This window comes from Ctenocephalides felis, unplaced genomic scaffold, assembly GCF_003426905.1.
Source record: "Ctenocephalides felis isolate EL2017-DRISC unplaced genomic scaffold, ASM342690v1 CF-g0.4_SCAFFOLD_01886, whole genome shotgun sequence".
In the NCBI taxonomy this organism is placed as follows: Eukaryota; Metazoa; Arthropoda; class Insecta; order Siphonaptera; family Pulicidae; genus Ctenocephalides; species Ctenocephalides felis.
Window position 1 is genome coordinate 101,452,294 of NW_020538040.1, and position 20,889 is coordinate 101,473,182.

Below are 20,889 nucleotides of genomic sequence, written 5' to 3' on the forward strand. Positions count from 1 at the left end.
AAGTGAAAAGGCATAGGAACGGAAAAAGCCCTGTGGCGTCAAGGACCTATAGATTCTGTAGATTCTATAGTATAGAAGTACCTCACTTTTTTCCTTCCGAAGGACAAGTTGTTGGCAAACAAAGAAGTTACATACGGGCGGGCAAATGCCAGGATGTAAGGAATCTACGTCACCAAGTGACGCTTAACTTTTTGGGTAAGGCCGAGTAGAGAATAAAGAATATACTGGTAAATGTTCGAGATTTTGTTATTAAAAACGCCGAAAGTATTTGATAAAGCTTTTTCCATAAAATGTGGAACTTATTTGAAATGTTCCTTCATGAATAAAAACATATTTTGTCAAAAAAGAGCCTAAACATTTTTATTGTATATGATTTTGTACAGATATAAAATGAAACTCTTTTACTCCATGATTCAACTCTTTTGAAACGACTTCCCTTTGGTGTTTTGTTGGACTAATCGCATATCAGAAATAAGCGCTCATTATCCTTTATATTGCTAAAAATAAATATTGAATCTCGGGTCATTGATCTGTAGTACCTCATTACCTTTTAGCTCATAGACTTGTATTCACAAATACAAATGCTTATTTCTCATGTTTTTGAAGATATGATAAACAGGCGATCGAGCGAATTTATGAAGTTGTAAAGAACTGAAAAGTATTACAAAGATTTATAAAAAATATAAAACATTTTTGCGAAAATCGTTTCAGATATCAGAAATATCCCAGCCAAATTAGCATTTTTTAACTGCGCTCGGAATCTTAAGTCCTTTAATCTGTTGGCCTTGAACTTCTACTTATGTAGTACTTTTAGATGGTAACTCATGGGTTGATCCATCCATATTTGATCATTTTATTATTAGAATATGCAATTATACATAAAATTTGGTCTATTAACTTGGAAATTTTACCCGTAGGAATTCTGTCCAACATATGTTAGTAGAAACAGTATTTAAAATATAAAGTATACGATATAAATGTGACAAAAAGAAAGGTTTAACATTTCCTCATAAAAAATCACACAGAAATATTTAGAAAAATTAATAATTAACAAGCCACTGAACAAGCCATTACAAAAATGGCTAAAGTACCCATCGATCCGACTTCTGCATTTTTTATTAACTTCCCGTAGGGTAAGTTATTGTAATCGTCCAAAAATCAAAATTAATAATTTTTGCATTTCTTCACTTTTTGAAGGTTTCTGAATATTTTGGCACACCTTAGAAAAAATGAATGTGTATTACACATATGGATATATTTTTTTGTTCACGTTTTTAGGCGCACGGGTCAACCGATACGAATGGTTTAAAAAACACTCGATTCCTACTGATAGGAAAATGTGCTGATTAGTTTTTGGCAAAGGCAGGTCCAGCCATTTCGGAGATACGAAGCAAAGAGTGCAACAAATGGAAATTAAGTTTATGAAAGAACTAGACATCCGATTTGAATTATTCAAAATCTGCTTTTGTTGACGACTCTATTGCTTTTGGAAAAACCCATTTTTATTTTTTTTTTCATTTCCAAAAAAATCTTAAGCATCGAAAATAATTAGTACACATAATAAGGATCACTTATATACTCATATTAAATTGTACTCATAATAAAGCTCACTTATATTCTTGAAATATATTGATTTTAACTTTTTTATTCAGTTTATATTATTCTTATAAATATTAGACAATGTCCTTAATCAATTTTCTATTTTAAATTTGATTGATTAAATTTTGTTTATTTGCTTTTCTGTAAAGATATATAAGTTATAGTATTCTTAATAATCTATTTATTTGAAAACATTTAATATTTTACGAATAATTCATTACGGTACGGGAAGTTCCAGCAATTTGCGTAAAGGGACGATCCCATACACCACTAGTTTTATTTAAAAATCATTCATCTCTTATCTCTTATCATCTTAAATCAAGATTGTAATTGGGATTAACGTTTTGAATCAAATCTTATGCAAATTCATTAGTCATTTGGCTCATGTTCATCACAAAATAATGCAATAATGCAAGAGACAGTTTATCAATTCAATTAAACACTTTTTATGGAAATAATACGTTTCGCATTCATATATTCTTAACTTTTTCGATTATTTCCTTAAAAAACAATCAGTTATGTGACTTTCCCACACTAGGAAAATGACATAGCTGGCAGGTGTTGCTCAAGGAGGAATGTAATTAAGAGCAGATACTATAATTTGAAACTTCAAAAGACTCATTTAACTAGTGCTATCTAAACACAAACGATGGCGTATAAAGATTGCATATTCTGAAGAATATTAATTCCTCAACTTTTCAAATAAAAGTATCTCAAAAAAATGCTAATTCTAAAGAAAAAAATATACGATAACAATTTTGTATAAGGGCTCGCCCGTAGGTAAGCGGTTAAGAGCGACGGGACTTGTTTCAGAGGTCCCGGGTTCGATATCCACTTTGAGCAGCCTGTTGTCAGACATCAGTGACAACGATATTTTACTTGGAAATATAGATAGCAATATGTTTCCAAGTGAAAATAACCCTCACCCGGCATTGCTGCACCAATAAAAATACTCCCCCTAATACAGAAATTGTAATAATAATATATCATACAAAGATGTGACAACTGATTGGGTTGCCATCTGTCAAAAAGACTAGTATTAAGTCAAAGTCAGCATAACAGCTTATAAGACTATTAGATTCTGATTGCTGTTAAAAGGTAATAAAACTAGCTGTAAGTGGAATTCTGTCTTAAGGCAATTAGGGCATCGTGCCTTAAGGCAAATTGCTGGAACTTCCCGTACCAAAAATTATTATTTTTTTAAAAACGATTAACATTTTTGAAAAAAAATTACTTCGAAATAATTATTGAGAAACTAGGAATATGACAAAAAATTACTTTTTTTTGAAAAAAAAATTTTTATTTGAAAAAAAAAAAATTTTTTTTTGAAAGAAAATTTTTTTTTTTGAAAACAAACTATTTTTTTGAAAAGAAAAATGTTTTCTTCATTTTGCCATATTTGGAAATTCTGAACTTTTTTTCAAAGCAATCGTAGTGCTTGAACTGCATAGAGACGAATTGTCACAGCGCAAGTGCCGCGCCGCCGTCTAACGCATAAACATTGGTACGGAACCCATAGAAATGTAAAAAAAAATTATACTTATTGTTAAAATTTCTATACAATATCTGATAATTTGATGTGCATATGTCTAATCATCATTTTTAACCGCCGAATGGCATTTTTTTTTACTTTTTTCATTAGATCTCCGAAACCGCTAGACCTGCCTTCATGATAATTTTATCAACTCTTCATCTTGCCAATACAAGTAAAATGTTTTTTGAATTATTCAAATCGGACGCTCCGTTCTCTTAAAAACTGACTTACCGTTTTCGGCACTTTTTGCCCCGTATCTTCAGAACGGCTAGACCTAACTTCGCCAAAAACTAATCAGCACGTCTCCTTATCAGTACGAATCGAATGTTTTTTGAATTATTCAAATCGGTTGATCCGTGTTCCCGAAATCGTCGACGAAAATTTGTATCCGCACATACATACACACACATACATACACACACACACACACACACACACACATACATCCATTTTTTCTAAGGTATGCCAAAATGTTCAGAAACCTCTGAAACGTAAAGATATATAAAAATTTTCATTTTCGATTTTTTTGCGATTACTATAACTTACCCTACGGGAAGTTAATAAACACTTTTGTAGAGAATTTCATAACGAACATATCTATCCAACATATTTCATTGGTATTTCTTATCGTTTCCGCGAAAAATGAGGGGAATCAGAAATAAGAAGACTGAATAAAAAAAATTGCATGGCAAATTATTATTAACTTATGGCTTCTTGATTTTGACTTTAGTGGTCATTTTGACTGGGGTAAATATGACCACTAACATTCTACTTCTAGATTCATGTTTTTGAATTTCGTACCATGATATAAACCTAAACATTTTTAGAAGCACTTGTCTAAATCAAACCATGATAGTTAAATAGTACAAATAGAACAGAATTACGTCACTATTTGTCTTTTACGCCAAAACTATAATAATTTATATTACTGAGTAGATAAAAACAGCAATCGACATGTAAGTAGTATTCATATAAATAAAATAAATGAGTTAACAAAACTGTTAAAGATATCTATTATTCAGTCATAAGTATAAAGATTTTACAATAAAATAAAAAAGGTGATGTAATAAATCCATGTTCTATTAATTCATTGAATCAGTTATTGTAATAAGAACTGCAATAAATGCATAATATACGAACAAACAGTCCGCAGCTACAAGGGTTAAATTATAACCCAACAACCTGAGCAATCAAAGTAAAGTTTTAATAAAAATGTTTAACTGCGTAACGCACATACACAATGTGATACCAGATTCTAGTTGAATGCTATAACATTTGAGGTTGTGTTTTGATGTTTGAAATTTAATATTTAAATTAAAGAGGAGAACAATTTAAAAAATACCAAATTAAAAACAAATAAATTAGAAAATGGTAATATTTTCGGACTATAGAAATTTAACCCGACAAAATTTAGATTATCGAAGTTTAGAATATCGAAGTTTAAAATATTGAAAGTAAGAATGTCAAGAATACAAAATACTTTACTTCAATCTAATAAATATCGCTTCAAAAGCAGCAAATTCATATCTAATGAACAAGAACATATGCCGGAGTGATGGGTCAGAAGTGTCTCACTAACCAAATTCTTTTCATTAGAACTATTATGGGTTAGCCAGTTAAAATGTATATCTTATTGCCTATTATACGATTGTACACTTGTATTTATACGTCAGTAATTTGGAATAGTATGCAAATTCAGTTTCATACTTACCAGATAAACACAACACCACGCACAATACATTTTTAAATCAGCAGTTTGTAGAAAACTCGGTATATATAATTTGGTCAAATTACTTTCATGAGCAAAAACAAATACATTCTATATGCTTTTAAATAAAAACCTCACTACACAATCAAAATCATAAGTCTGAAATTGTTCAAACGCAATCGCATTTGGACGCAGTTACATCAACAACCGACCGAAAGGATCTGAACCGAACGCACTACTGAAATAAAAAACATAACTAAACTGCCTGTAACTGCCTGGGTGACTTATGACAAAGAAACAAACTAATAACGAAAGATGTCAGTAGATTTTTTACCAAAATATAACAATCAGGGAAACCCTGTGACATTCATCCAGGCTGAAAGGAGAAATGCTATCCCGGAGGCGTTAAAATAGAAAGTTTGCAAAATTACAAACTATTTCATTAACCGGTCGACATATTAGCGACAAAACCAAGGATTAGAATTAAATCAACATAAGTATTAAGTAAATTATTAACTTGCCGTAGGGTAAGTTATTGTAATGGGCCGAAAATCGAAATTGAAAATTTTTATATTTCTCGACGTTTTGAAGGTTTCTGAACATTTTGGCATACCTCAGAAAAAATGGATGTGTGTGTGTGTATGTATGTATGGATACAAATTTTCAGTCACGTTTTCGGGCGCACGGATCAACCGATTTGAATGGTTTAAAAAATAATCGATTCCTATTGATAGGGAAAAGAGCTGATTAGTTTTTGGCAAAGGCAGGTCCAGCCGTTACGGAGATATAGAACAAAGAATGCAGAAAATAGAAATCGAGTTTTTGAGAGAACGGAGTATCCGATTTGAATGATCTTAAAACATTCAATTAGTAATGATTGGGAGAATTGTTTATTAGTTTTTGGCAAAGACAGGCCCGGCCATTTCGAAGATACGGAGCTAAATGTTCAAAAAATGACAGTTTTTGAGAGAACTAAGCGTCCGACTTAAATGATTCAAAAAACATTCTGCTTGTTTTAACAAAATAATTGATTTTGTAAAAAAAAAATTTTCGTTTCAACTTTTTTTTTCAAAAAAAAATTTTTTTGTATATCGAAAATAATTCAGATTTTATTTTTAATTCTGACTATAGTTCTAATATACTTTAAATAAATAATTTCAACTTTTTAATTTAGTTTATATATCTTCTATATATATAAAAATAAGTCGGGTTTTCCTTCCTGACGAAATAATTCCAGAACGCACGAACCGATTTCGACAATTTTGCATTCGTTGGAAAGGTCTCGGGCTCCGCAAGGTTTATAGCTAAGAAAATTAGTTGTGCATGGCATCGTGCCTTAATGCAAGCTGCTGGAACTTTACGCACCGTAATTAAAAATTCGAGTAATGACATTAGTGAGAATTATCAGAATTATGCTTGGTTAAGCCAACGAGCAATTCTTGCCGCAAAGAATAATGATGTACACGCCCTGAATTTCACCATTCAATCAAAAATTGCTGGCGATTTGGTGACATACCGAAGATTCTGACTGGTCTTCCGTTTGACTTCAAACGATTGCAATATCCAGTTCGCCTTGCGTTCGCAATAACATGTCGCAAGGCCAATCGCTTAGTGTTTGCAGGATAAATTTCAAATAGATTATTTAGAAAATCATTGTTTTTCACATGGGCAGTTATACGTTACCTGTTCACGAGTTGGAAAACCATCCGCTTTGTTTGTGTTAACGTCAGACCAACAAACAAAAAATGTGGTTTACCAAAGATCACTTCCATAAATGGATAATTTGCGGATTCACTTTCATTTACTTAGAGAAGTTCAACTAAAAAACACTTAATTTTTGTAATCAAAATAAATTCGTTACTGTTGTATAATAAAATCAAATTTTTCCTTTTAAAATATAAAACAAACAAAAAATTTCTTCATCTTTCTCACGAAACTATCTGGTGGCGAAACGGAGTTCGTCGGGTTAGCTAGTTTCTTATAAATATTAGAAAATGTTACAATATTAATCATAATCTATTTGAAAACATTCAGTATTCCTCGAACATTTCGTTACGGTACGGAAAGTTCCAGCAATTTGCCTCAAGGCACGATGCCATACACCCCACTAGTTTTGATTTATTATTATAGTATCAAATTTATTCCCAGCCATCACCTTAGTCCTCGCAATAATTGGTCATTAACTGTATGCTCCATCGGGTTATTTGAGTAATAAAATATACTTGGAGATATATTTCTGATCTATATTTCACTATTGATTTGATCCTGGGACCTTGTGGTTTTTAGTACAAACAACAAAGTTCTTAGTACAAAGCCAAAGAAAACACTTGTCACTAAATCATTATATTTTAACTATCTACTAAAATAAATCAAGTATTAGTAATCCAAAATTACGTATAAGACTTTTTCTCTTATTACTTTTTATTTTATTTCATTATTTTATGTTAACAAATGTCCTCGACATTTTCGACCGTATGGAATAACTGATTTATAAAATTGAAAAATCATTCGGTTCGTACTCGAAGGCGAGTCGTTTTTGCAAAAGGCAATTATTTAAATTATACGCAACTGGAACTATTAATATAAGTACCTAGTACAAAAATAACGCGTATTTATCTCGCGATACCAACGGTTTTCCTTTTATTTTTCCATTACCTATTTCGTAACCCATTTTCCATAAATTGAATAACATTTCGGAGAAAATGCTTTTACCAGCATAATGTCGCCTACAAACAATTTCAATAACCGGGCAATTCGTATACAACCGTAAATATTTATCTGCCGACTTTTTTGTAAATGACAATAATATTTAATTTCCTCCGAGCAGTCTTCAATATCGTTTTCGAATATTTAATTCTTTTGATAAAAAAACTCCTTGGCGACTGGAGATAACAGTGTTTGATCAAAGAGAAATATGCCAATTGAAATTTTTGAAATTAGAACACGATTAAAGTCAAGTCAAGTTTCAGTTTTAAAAGTTTAGATTTGCAATCATTCATTTGAACTCTTTTTACGAAATTGCATTAACAATTTTTGTAAAATTAAAAGCCGTTTAATATTGTTTACGGTAGTAATAAATACTTAGCTTTAAGTAGCATTTTGCCTTAAGGCATGTTGCATGAACTTCCTGGAGTGTGAATAATCAACTTAATAGAAATAAAAATTATTTTAATTGTATCAAGTTGCTTTTAAACCTTATAATATTTGAAACTAATGCAGTTTTTCAATTTTTGTATAAATTAAATTTTGTATAAATTTCAATTTTGCTTAAATTATCATAATTAAACTACTTGTCGTAGAACAACAATAAATCAGGTGACAGTTTGTTTAGATCTTCAATAAAATTATCATATTTAAAAAAAAATATCAATGGCAACAAAACGGTCTGGTTGATCTTTACCCAAAACTTCCCATCGAGTACAATTTCCAAATTAGGAAACAAAAAGTGTATTCAAAGGTTTTAAATTTACAAAAGGCTTAGAATTTTTGCCAAAAACGTTAATAAAAATTTTACACATATCTCCTAATTATAGAGAATGTCTTTTATATTTTTGAAATTGGTGCAGCCGTTTTTGGAGAAAACGTCGACGCAATGTCAAATTTTGATTTGACACATACTCCAATTGTTGTCTCAAACGATTTAGAATGACTTGAGAAGTCGAGAGAATAAAAAATTAGTAAATTGGATTGTTTGGGAAAAAGAAACATCTACTTCAGGTAGTTAATAATTAACTTCCCGTAGGGCAAGTTATAGTAATCGCAAAAAATCGAAAATGAAAATTTTTATATATCTTTACGTTTCAAAGGTTTTTGAATATTTTGGCATACCTTAGAAAAAATGGATGTATGTGTATGCGTATGTATGTGTGTGTGTGCGTTAAAAATATTCGATTCGTATTGAGTGCTGATTAGTTTTTGGTGAAGGCAGGTCTAGCCGTTCCGAAGATATGGGGAAAAAGTGCCACAAACGGTAACTTAGTTTTTAAGGGAAGCTTCGATATTTCGTCTCTATGCAGTTAAAGCAGTACGATTGCTTTGAAAAAAGTTCAGAATTTCCAAAATATTTCAAAATAAATTTCTCATCAAAAAGTCTTTTTTTTTCAAAAAAATCAAATTTTTGTCAAAAATTTATAGTTTCTAAAAAATCTAATTTTTTCAGAGTAATTTTTTTTTTCAAAAATGTTAATTTTTTTTTAAAAAATAATTTTTGGTACGGGAAGTTCCTGCAATTTGTCTTAAGGCACGATGCCATGCGCCCCACTAGTTTAAATATTATGAATTTATATAAATATATCGATCCCCAAGATTTTGTTACAATTAACCAAAGCTAAGATTTTTGAACATTAAATAATTTAGCAATCGCTGTGACTGTTATGTATATTAAAGATTGATGAATTCTAAACGAAATAATATATGTAAAATTTCAAATCAGTTGAAATTAATAACGCAAACTAAATTTTATAATAGTCCAATTTTATATTGCATATCAAAAATGACGGACCTGGACAGTTCTGTATATTGCGTAGGCCTGTAATTGTACATGTCTAACCGAGACGAAAAAATATTGTAATATCGCTCAAGATCCTATTGGAAAACGCCTGTTACTACTTACTCATGTTACAATAAGCCCTAGCTCAACTATATCAAGTGAAAATACTAAACTTTGTGCATTATTAGTATTTATCACAAAGACCGCTACAGTAGAAAACTAGCTGTAAGTGGAATTCTGTCTTAAGGCAATTAAGGCATCGTGCCTTAAGGCAAATTGCTGGAACTTCCCGTACCAAAAATTATTATTTTTTTTAAAAACGATTAACATTTTTGAAAAAAAATTACTTCGAAAAAATAAGATTTTTGACAAACAATTAGACAATAAAATTACTTTTTTTTGAAAAAAAAAATTTTTTTTATTTTTTTTTAAATTTTTTTTTGAAAAAAAAAATGTTTTCTTTATTTTGACATATTTTGAAAGATCTAAACTTTTTTTCAAAGCAATCGTACTGCTTTAACTGCACAAAGACGAAATATCAAACCGCGTAAGCGCCGCGTCGAAGTCTAACGCGTAAACATTGGTACGGAACCCGTAGGAATGTAAACCAAAATTATACTTATTGTCAAAATCTCTATAAAATATCTGATAATTTGATATGCATATGTCTAATGATCATTTTTGACCGCCAAATGGCAATTTTTTTTACTTTTTTCATTAGATCTCCGAAACCGCTAGACCTGCCTTTATGAAAATTTGAACGGTTCTTCACCTTGTCAATACAAGTAAAATGTTTTTTGAATTATTAAAATCGGACGCTTTGTTCTCTTAAAAACTGAGTTACCGTTTTCGGCACTTTTTGCCCCGTATCTTCGGAACGGCTAGACCTGACTTTGCCAAAAACTAATCAGCACGTCTCCTTATCAATACGAATCGAATGTTTTTTAAATTATTCAAATCGGTTGATCTGTGTTCCCGAAATCGTCGACGAAAATTTGTATCCGCACATACATACACACACGCACACACACACACACACACACACACCCCGTCGGGAGAAGCCAAACTCCTACCGGGCGCGTCCCCAGGTGGCGGATAGGGGGTATCCTAACCGATCGTAAGATCGGCGGATTGGGGCGAAATAAAATAGCCCTCGCGGACCAAATATGGCATCGGAGCTGAGGAGTAACAGCCACCGTCCGTGTATAGCGGAAAAAATTAAAAACTCCCTTTTGGTTGGTCACACCATCTGACCTAGGGTCACATACGGAAGCGGATGAGGGGACACTGCTCGAAAGAGATGTGTGGATGATCCATATAGCGCACCGTACGTGAAAACTCCCGGCATCAACGTGCCGCACCCACGGGAGCAAGAGGATGCCAATGAAGGAAGAAGGTGCACGGCCGGAGCGGATGTTTTTTTTTCCCACTCCAATGGTCACAAGCTCTTACAGTATTGGAGGTAGCTGTAGGAGTGATCACCCCTCCACTTCCCAAGGCACCGCGTTCGGAGACGACCTTTTGCTCTGGAGGACTATTTAAATAGCATGGATAACTATGAAAACCCAAAAAAAACAAGAGACAGGTGACGTAATTATGGACGTCGAGCACGATGCGGCAAAAGCCGCTATAGTAAAAGGAGGCAAGAAGGTTCCCGGTAATCTTCACCGTGACAGAGTAAACTCTGCACCATCGACTAGATGTCGTCAAACGCCGATGGAGAGACTTGGCTCCAAAATTGACGAGCTAGCGGAGTATGTGAAAGATAGGAACAATGTTCACAGCAGAATAAAGGAGCTAATTAGGTCGATTGATACAGCATATAGCCTGGCATTGAAAGAATATACGGCAACCCCCAAAGCTCTCGCAATGACAGTGCAAACTACACAGACCTCTCCCGAGAAAACTATTAAACCGGGTGTAACTCAGACGCCAATTCCTAAGACCCAGGAGCAAAACACAAGCAAAAGGTTGCTATCTTCACTTAATCCCACCTCTGACGCGGAAACGCATCCGCCTAAAAAATCGGCTGTAGAAAATAACTGGACGAAAGTGGTTCGAAAAAGTTCGAAGAAGAAAGGAGCCCGAGATCCGAAAGAAACCTTGGAGGAAACCGAGAAACCGGAAACCGAAAAAATCGATACAAATGATAGTGCTAAGCACATAAACAACCATCATAGGACAACTCGGAGGAAACATAGAACCAAGGCTGTTCTGGTTCAACCAGCTGAAGGACGAACGTACGCTGACATCCTTAAGGAGATCAAGGAAAAAGTAAACCCGACAGAGACTGGCGTGGACATAAAGTCCATCAAACAGACAAGAAATGGAGGTGTATTACTGGAAATGAGTCCCAAGTCCGAAGATAGTGCAGCCTTTGCAGCTGCGATAAGGGCAGCAACTGAAAACATAGGAACAGTGAAATCACTGACGCCGCTGACGACGATAGAGATTCTTGACCTTGATGGTGTCTCTACCGAAAATGACGTTCGTAAAGCACTCATTCGGGACTTTACGACAAAACTGGAAATACGACGAGTGAACTTGACCAAAGTCACATCAAGAGGACAACGAGCGGCCTTCTGTGAGATAGACGAGGCTAATGCAATCAAAGCCCTAAATGGGGCCCGCATAAGAATTGGGTGGGTTAACTGTCGCATTCGCCCAGTTGTTAAAGTGGCCCGCTGCTTTAGATGCCTCGGTTTCGGACACCAAACGCATAAATGCGGGGGACCAGACAGAAGCAAGTGTTGCTACAAATGCGGTGGGGAAAATCACAAGTCTGTAGACTGCGCGGAAAAGCCAAAATGCTTTTTATGTACAGTAGACAAAGAAGATCGAAACAGCGGGAGCCATGTTGCCGGATCCGGTACCTGTAACGCATTCCGTGTAGCACTTGCCGAAGCCACGAGAGAACAGAAATGACGCGATTTCTACAAGGTAATCTGAACAGATGTGCCTTGGCGCAGAATCTACTGCGCCAACGTATCTTTGAAGATAAGATCGATATCTGCCTTATCTGCGAGCAATATATGAATATTCAGAATAAAACATGGTTCGCAGATAAATCTGGCACGGCAGCAATATGGATCACAAACTCAAAGAAGATTACCGTCAATGACTACGGAAGCGGCGAGGGTTTCGTCTGGATCAAGACTCCCACGACCTACTGTGTAAGCGTCTACCTCTCACCAAATGAAGGAATCAGCGTATTTCGCCAGAAAATGGCAAGCATAGAAGACACTCTCGGCAATTTTGACGGAGAAGTCATTGTAGCTGGGGATTTCAACGCGAAATCGGCAGAATGGGGCGCCGAATACTCGGACACTAGAGGAAATGACGTGGCAGACTTTGCTGCAAGATTAGACCTTACTGTGTTAAATACTGGGAGTATTACAACCTTTAGAAGGCCAGGGTATCAGGAATCTATTCTCGACATTACGTTTGCCACTCCAAGGACGGCGAACATGATTAGAGACTGGACTGTATCTGAAGAGTATAGTGGCAGTGATCACCAACATGTGACATTTAGTATTGGATCCGGTCCGACTCGACCAAGCAACTCTTGCAAACGAAGGTGGAATGCCAAGAAGCTTGACCAGGAAGCGTTACGAGCAGCCCTCGAGCAAAACGCATCTACTCTTCAAGCTGATCCAAAACTAAGTACCCGCAGAGAAACGGAAGAAACGGTATTTAAAACTATGAACGCTATTGTTACCTCGTGTAACGCCTCTATGCCACGACCAAAAAATCAGGGTGTGCACTGTCCAGCATATTGGTGGTCATCAGAGATAGCAGAACTACGGAAAAGATGCCACGCATTACGTCGCCGCGCCACAAGAGCTGCAAAACGCTCCCCCTACCAAGATTTGTATACAAACGAGTACAAACAGGCAAAAAAGAGCCTAAATAAAGCCATAAAATCAGCTAAAGCCGGATTGTGGAAGGAAATCTGCAATGACCTTGACAAAGATCTCTGGGGCAAAGCCTATCAAATCGTTACAAAACGACTTGGTAGAGCTTTACCAGAAGCACCGAAATCTCCTGCTCTGATGAATTCTATCGTAGCGGAACTATTCCCTAAACATCCGCCACGGAAAAGGAGACAATACGTGGAAAACAGTGAAACTACGCCCTTCACTGTCAAGGAACTCCAAGATGCGGCAAAAACCATAAAAACTGGCAAAGCACCAGGCCCTGATGGCATCCCAGCCTCAGTGATCAAGTTTGTAGCCTTGGAATTTCCGTATATTCTTCTGAACGTCTACAATGCCTGTCTAGCGACCGGAACCTTTCCTACGGTCTGGAAGCGGCAAAGATTGGTCCTAATAGACAAAGGTAAGGGAACCCCTGTAACGCCATCGTCGTTTCGACCACTCTGCATGTTAGACATCGCCGGCAAACTGCTTGAGAAACTTATTCAATGCAGACTGCGCAACGACATTGAATGCGCCGGAGGTTTTGCTAAGAACCAACACGGATTTCAAAAAGGACGATCGACGATCGGCGCGATTCGGAAGGTAACGGAAACAGCAAGAGAAGCATGGCGTGGTAGTCTTAAAGCTCGTAAAGTGTGTCTCCTTCTCACATTCGACGTTAAAAACGCGTTTAACAGTGCGAATTGGGAGGATATTTTACACGCACTAGAGCATAATTTTGACGTAAAGCCAGAAAATCTAGGACTAATAGACGACTACCTCGATGGGAGAAAGTTGATAGTGGAAACGACGGAAGGTCATCAAGAACACGAGGTTACAGCTGGGGTACCTCAAGGCTCAATTTTAGGAGCCGATTTGTGGAACGCTGTCTACGACGAGCTCCTGGAGATTCCCTTGCCGAAGCAGGTGGAACTCACGGGCTTTGCGGACGACGTCGCAGCCACAATCGTAGTGGACAACATTGAGGAAGCTGAACTACTCGTTCGAGAGACCGTCGACACCATAGAGACCTGGCTTGAGAAACACCACCTAAAACTCGCCAAACAAAAAACGGAGATGGTTGTCTTGACCCGACAAAAATGGTTTCCAAAACCATTTACCGTAGACATAGGAGAGACAACTTTGACGTCGACAAGGGCCTTGCGCTACCTGGGAGTAATGATAGATGAGAAGCTATCCTTCCGTGAGCATCTCGATAGTGCATGCATAAAAGCTAGCAAGACGGTATCCAACTTGTCAAGGATTATGGCTAACTGCATGGGACCACAAACCCGAAAACGACGAGTCCTGCTTGAGGCAGTCCATTCTGTACTGCTTTACGGAACAGAGATATGGGCGGATATCCTCAAGCAAAAGACTTATCGGCGCAAAATAGCGGCAGTGCAAAGAAGAGGAGCTCTGAGAGTTACCTGTGCCTATCGCACAGTCTCAGAAGCAGCCGTGCTGGTAATAGCAGGAGCCACACCGATTGACTTGCTAGCTTTCGAGAGAGTGAAACTCTACGACGCTAAATTAGGTGGTGACGATTCCAGAGAAACAAGGTCGAGAATTAAAAATGAAACGATACAAGAGTGGCAAAATCGGTGGACGTCAGGAGAGACGGGCAGATGGACGGCGCGTCTGATTCCGGACATTAGCGTCTGGCTCTCTCGACAATACGGGGACACAGATTTCTTTCTAACCCAGCTACTGACAGGACATGGACAGTTCAATGCCTATCTTTTTAAGATCGGATTGCATAGCACGCCAATGTGCAAATACTGTCCATATAAAATAGACGACGCTGAGCACACGTTCTTTGAATGTCCTAGGTGGAAGGATTATCGAAACAACGCCGAGCACATTATAGGCACCAGACTTACCCCCTCAAGTCTTGTGACCTACATGATGAAACAAGAAGAAAACTGGTCAGCTGTAGCAGCTTATGCACAGCATCTTTTGAAGGCTAAAACCGGAGAAAGGGACCAGTAGTCGTAAACAGGCGTCGCAAGGCGCAGCACGGACTGGATTGATGTAATGCTAACGCGGTTCCAATCCAGTCCTCCCCGTACCATCTGCGGGGAGAGGGGAGAGGAGTGTTTTTTTTTAGTGGGTAAAAATCTCCACACGGCCGTCCATCTTTGTCTGCTGTAGGATGGACAGCGGAGTATCAACGATGGCGGTGTCTTATGAAGATTTTTTTTCGCACCTCTATAAAAAAAAAAAAAAAAAAAAAAAAAAAAAAAAAAAAAACACACACACACACACACACACATACATCCATTTTTTCTAAGGTATGCCAAAATATTCAGAAACCTCTGAAACGTAAAGATATATAAAAATTTTCATTTTCGATTTTTTTGCGATTACTATAACTTGCCCTACGGGAAGTTAATTACAACTTAAAATTGACCATATATGAATACAACATACAAAATACTAAATTAAATCCTCGAATTACTTTGACATCATAGAAAAACGGAGCGGAGTTTACAGCTGAATTAAAAAATCTGCATACAATTATATTAGAGCATCATAAATAAATAAACTACCCAATTATTCCAGTATTAAATGCAAGGACATATAAATCATGTGTTTGTTCATTGTAAAATCCTCTCGGATGGGCTTTATCATATGGCGCAGCTCCGAGCTCTCCTGTCTGCAACATCATATCACATCGAGTGTAAAGTAATTAGTATTAAGTAACTCATCTAGAGAAGAAACATCTGCTTTTGAAATTTAATTATATTATGCAAATTGAAAGCAGCATTTTTAAGCCTACCGCTTAGACAACGAGCCAATGACATATTTTGTTACTCTGGTAGAGTATTTGGAAACACAATGCCAAAAACTTTTTCTTTCCATTAGACGTTTTGACACTTAATGTTTGTCATCATTTAATAATCTAAAACAACATATTAAAAAGAGAAAATTATGTACATCCCAAACCAGGAATTCTACATATATATATATATATATATATATATATATATATATATATATATATATATATATATCAAAGTAACTAGCAGCCCATTCGTCGAAATAAAAAAGGTATAAAGTATAAAAACTTTTATTTATACGTTTCGACACAAGACGCGTGTCATCATTCAGCAACTACAACAATTTGAAAATTTTATTAACTAATATAAACAACAATATAGATTAATTATAGCATAGAGAAACATTATACACACCACAGGACAAAAACACTCAACAAAAATTTATTTTAAAAAATTAAACTTAATAACATATTAGAGAAAAAAACATTTTTTTAGAAAAAATTATGAATAACTAAAAGATTTGAAAACTAATTTGACTAAAAGTTATGAAATGCATCATTGTGAAGCGTTGCTGAATGATGACACGCATCTTGTGTCGAAACGTATAAATAAAAGTTTTTATACTTTATACCTTTTTTATCTCGCTTCACAATGATGCATTTCATAACTTTTAGTCAAATTAGTTTTCTAATGTTATTAAGTTTATTTTTTTAAAATAAATTTTTGTTGAGTGTTTTTGTCCTGTGGTGTGTATAATGTTTCTCTATGCTATAATTAATTTATATTGTTGTTTATATTAGTTAGTAATATTTTCAAATTGTTGTAGTTGCTGAATGATGACACGCATCTTGTATCGAAACGTATAAATAAAAGTTTTTATACTTTATACCTTTTTTATTTCGACGAATGGGCTGCTAGTTACTTTGAAATAAGTTTCAACGTCGAAAAAACTATCAAGATATATATATATATATATATATATATATATATAAATTGAAAGAAATCACATCTATGTGTTTTATAAAGTTGTTGTGATGTACATTCCAATCAATGCACGGTGGATCCAGTGGATGACCATTTTCATTTTGATGAATGAAATGAAATATATTTTTAACTATTATTTGTTACTTTTGCTTGAAATGATATCGAGATCTACAATAATTGAAAATGTGATATCAATACTGCTTGATATCAAGCTGACCATGGTGGGATTGATCATGAAACCAGTGGTTGCTTACATTTTTACCATGCAGTCATGCTCAACTTTATACTGTAATAGACAAAAACTAAAAACAAAGTAGTATGTATGCGTGCATATTTGGGTGTAATTTATCAACCTGTCTATTATTTTTACCAATTTAGTTTTTGATTAACGTTTGTTTTGTCAATATAATCTCTTGTAGATTAATTTTATCCTATTCATTCAATATTTCTCATTATATCTTCATTGTATTTTATAAGCATTTTTGGTATTTTAAATATTTTTCAATAAATAAAATAATTAATTAACTAATATACAATGGCTGTTGAACATGTCTCATTATAATATGTTTTAATATTACTTTTAATTAGAATTTATTTTTTATCTATTTATTGTCCTTAAATTTATATATTTTGTCAAATCATAACTCTAAACGTAAGCTAAATTTAATTAAATCTTAAGTTACTCAACTTTGTATTTTATATAGGATAGAGTAGGGCACAAGGGTCCAATTTGACTTTGAGCAATTATATTGTGAAAATTAAAGTGATTATATTGCAACAAATAACATGAAATTGAACAAACAAATTATCTGACAACGTTCAGTAAATCTCCCAGCTAATTCAATATTGCAGAAATGTGTTCTTTTTTTCAAAAAAATTGTCTGGTTCTTTTTACCCCATATGCGGTGTACCCCATAGGTCCAATGATTTATTTTTCATTTTGAAGCGCTTTTACGAAGAAATATTTACATTATTCAATTTATGCAAATTATAATTTTCATGGGTGCATTTTTTACAGAGATAACACTGTATATAACCTTGATCTGATATTTTGTTAGAAAAAATCATTAGCTAATTTGGAATAACTATTCATTTAACTCATCTCTTGTAAATTGCATTTTTAACTTAATTTATTTTTTTTATTGTTTACACCTTTTTCAGGGTTAAGGTTCAGATAATTGTTTTTACCCCACCCGTCTAAGCTTTACAGAGGTTACATAAAAAAACTGTTGAATATAACTTAAAATTATCAATACATCTTATAAAACAATTGAATATCGTATACTTAAAATTAAATAATGGTCTCGCAAACTAAACAACGGGGCTCACAAACAAAAAAAATAACAACGAAAGAAAATACTTTCGCTATGGATTTGCAAACGTTGCAGTTTATCTTTTGATAGCGACCGCCTTAGGAATTGAGGTAATGGCTGGTTACATGTCTTTTTACAGCTATTCAAATCAAATAATGTTGTCAAAATATTTTTACTTTACTTACTTGTTTTTGAGATATCGATAGTGTACATTTTTACCCGCGGGCCTTCAATCACCGTTCTAACCTATTAGGTGAATGCACACGTATAGTATGTATAAAAATTTAAGTTAACATTATCTTATTTCTCAGTGGATTTTCATATCAGCGAAATGCGCTATGCGCAACCCGTACCTTTGAAAGCTTTCATGCAATGCAAATCGCTTTGTATTTTTCACAGTTTCATTTTCTGCTTTTTGTGTAACAATGAAAAAGTGCAGTTAGGTAATTTATTAGACCTTGTTAAAAAGTCACTGCTAACTAATTAGCGGCTGTTAATTTTGTTTCGGGAGAGAATAGCTATTTCCTGCAAAGTATAATTTTCATAATAGATGGTTGCTGCGTGTCATGGTAAATGCAAGATTTAAAATTTAAATTCACTTTGATAATGAATGAGCTTCTTCGTGGCTCTGTGGTAAAAGCTTTGGTTTTCAAACAGAAGATTTCAGGTTCGATATCCCAAACAATAGTGATATTGTGACGAGGAGAGTTGAAGCCCCCCCTCTTGAGGTATGCAATGGCTGCCAAATACTATATTTTAGCATTGCAACCCCCTTACGAAGGAAGTTACTTCAACACTCCAATCGCCCGCTAAAGTACCTGTAATTACCTGTGGGGGTTAGTAGCTACTATACGAATGAAACCAAGATTACTTTCATAACTAAATCTATTAAAATAATTAATAATACATTCCGCATGTATTTGTGGAACATGACCGTACTTGCATACGGTCATGTTCCCTAACTAATACCACTTATTCTTATATCATGGTATATATGCTTATATGGGGATGTGAGGGAGAATAGCTACAGCTTATAATTTACATTATCTGACCTTTAAGCTGGACCTGCCTTGTTGCACAACACACACACAACTAACACTAACGTATCCCAAGGCGTTCGCCTATGGGATACGTCTTCGTTGGCTCTCACTTCTTAATTGCGAGGATCTCCGGAGCGTCTCTCTGATGGACCCCAAGAACCAATAGATATTTAGGGGTAGTGGTAGGGGTGTACCCTGGGGTTGACGACCATCAGGCGACAATAATTATCAATACGACGATAATTATGATTATCGTCACAATATAGTGGAAATATACATAGCTATATGCGTCCATGTAAAAATAATCCGTAGGTTGCATTGCTGGGTGAAAAAAAAATCATCAGTATTCGAAAAATTCTAATCACATGATATACCAAGCAGAGAAAAACATTTAAAAAGAAAAGATTTACTATTGTAGGTATCGTTAAAGTCGTATTAATTATGAAAATTCTGAATGCAGAAAATATGAACGATAATCCTTCCTGCTCATGCCTGTTTGGAGGAAGAACGACGTATTAATTAAGTGGTAAATAATGGTTTGGTCCACGAAGCAATTGTAATATATTGTTTTGCTCAGAAAGTAGTTTTATGTATCCTAATTTACTTACAATCACTAACTATATTTACTTATTGCTTTACAGATTTCATAAAATATTGTGCCCTAATTAGCTTTGACGTACCTCTGAACGTACCTTGAAGTGGAGCAGCTCCAACATCAAAATATCCAGATAAAACATTTGCAAAGTAGTTAGGGATAAAATATAAATGTTATTTTTATGCAAGATAAAAAAGACATTCATTATAAAATCCTGACAAAGGAAAAAATACTGTCAATTTAAATTTCTGTACTCGCGTTCTAGAGTAAATGTTAAAAAACCTTGGGCATTAATTCAAAATAAAAAAAAACAAAAATAAATATTATACATTTGAAATACTTGATGTACCAGAGTACCAGAGGGTTATGGCTGGCAATTATATTGTGAAAATCAAACCAATTATATCACAACAATTCTTCATTTTGTCAATACACGCAAAATAATTTTTGAATCATTAAATCAGCCGCACCCCGTTCTCCTAAAACCTAAATTGCCATTTTTGCGCTTTTGGTTTCGCATTTTCGAAACGGCTGATAGCTGATATAGATTTTGGAAACTTTAGACTATAATTTCAAGCAGCGGGCAACTCCGACACTAATATCAGTGGTAATATTCAAGTCAGTTTAGTCATTCCCAAAAACTTCGTATATTCTAATATATATACACATATACATATATTTTTTTCATTTCAAACCAATTTATAAAAAAATTGCAGTTTACATGCAACAATTATCATTTCCTGACCTTATATTTTCAACTGCACGATGAAAATGTAATTCCAGAATATTTAAAAATTATGCATTTTCGGAATAGAGTTGAATGCAATAGTAACTATTTTAAGGGGCACAACTAGTGTAACCGCCTAAAAAAAGGTGATTTTTGGGAATTTATATTAAAAAAACTACTTTATCAATCATTTCAAAAAT

At 34.6% G+C, this 20,889-nt stretch overlaps 1 protein-coding gene across 1 annotated transcript in view; it reads right to left on the reverse strand.

Moving 5' to 3' along the window:
* Positions 1-20,889, reverse strand: part of LOC113375603 (probable G-protein coupled receptor 27) — a 521,019-nt gene that overhangs the window by 134,911 nt on the left and 365,219 nt on the right. The window lies entirely within an intron of this gene.